Here is a 1,597-nt window from a genome sequence, read left to right as displayed (position 1 = left end):
TACAGCAAACCCACAGCCAATATTGTATTGAATGGAGTTAAGTTGAAATCATTTCCACTCAGATCAGGAACCAGGCAAGGTTGCCCATTGTCTCCATTGCTCTTTAACATTGTAATGGACGTTTTAGCCATCATAATCAGGGAAGAAAAAGCGATCAAGTTTATCCATATAGGGTCAGAAGAGATTAAACTTTCACTCTTCGCAGATGACATGATTGTGTATCTGGAAGATACAGGGATTCTACTACTAAAATCTTAGAAGTAATCAAGGAATACAGTAGCATCTCAGGTTACAAAATCAATACTCATAAATCTGTAGCCTTTATATACACCAATAGCAGCCAAGCCGAAAAAACAGTCAAGGACTCTATCCCATTCACAGTAGTGCCAAAGAAGATGAAATATTTGGGAGCTTATCTAACAAAGGATGTGAAAGATCTCTATAAAGAGAACTATGAAACTCTGAGAAAAGCAATAGCTGAAGATGTTAACAAATGTCAAAACATACCATGCTCATGCCTGGGAAGAATCAACATTGTTAAAATATCCATTCTACCCAAAGCAATATATAATTTTAATGCAATCCCTATTAAAGCACCACTGTCATAATTTAAAGACCTCCAAAAAATAATACTTCATTTTATATGGAATCAGAAAAATACCTCAAATAGCCAAGATATTACTCAAAAATAAAAACAAAGCAGGAGGAATCACACTACCAGACCTCAGACTATACTATAAATCAATAGAGATCAAAAAGCATGGTACTGGCACAAAAACAGAGTAGTAGATGTATGGAACAGAATAGAAAACCAAGAGATGAACCCAGATACTTACTGGCATTTGATCTTTGACAAGCCAATCAAAAATATTGAGTGGGGAAAAGACTCCCTATTTAATAAATGGTGCTGGGTGAACTGACTGGAGACCTGTAGAAGACTGAAACTGGACCCACACCTTTCACCATTAACTAAGATAGACTCTCACTGGATACAAGATTTAAACTTAAGACATGAAACAGTAAAAATACTAGAAGAAAGTACAGGGAAAACACTTGAAGAAATCGGCCTGAGAGAATATTTTATGAGGAGGACCCCGCTGGGGAATTGAAGCAACACCAAAAGTACATTACTGGGACCTGATCAAACTAAAAAGCTTCTGCACAGCCAAGAACACAGTAAGTAAAGTAGGTAGACAGCCCTCAGAATGGGAGAAGATATTTATAGGTTATGTATCCGACAAAGGTTTAATAATCAGAATCCACAAAGAATTCAAACATATTAGCAAGAAAAGAACAAGTGATCCCATCTTAGTGTGAGCAAGGGACTTGAAGAGAAACTTCTCTGAAGAAGATAGGCACATGGCCTACGGACACATGAAAAAATGCTCATCATCCTTAATCATCAGAGAAATGCAAATTAAGATATATCATCTAACTCCAGTAAGATTAGCCCACATCACTAAATCCCAAAACCACAGATGTTGGCATAGATGTAGAGAAAAGGGAACACTTCTACACTGCTGGTGGGATTGCAAACTAATGTGTTTCTTTTGGAAAGATGTTTGGAGAACACTTAGGGATCTAAAAATAGACCTGC

The sequence above is a fragment of the Otolemur garnettii genome, unplaced genomic scaffold (assembly GCF_000181295.1).
Source record: "Otolemur garnettii isolate 467f Iridium unplaced genomic scaffold, OtoGar3 scaffold00010, whole genome shotgun sequence".
Taxonomy (NCBI): Eukaryota; Metazoa; Chordata; class Mammalia; order Primates; family Galagidae; genus Otolemur; species Otolemur garnettii.
Note: the sequence above shows the minus strand (reverse complement) of the source record.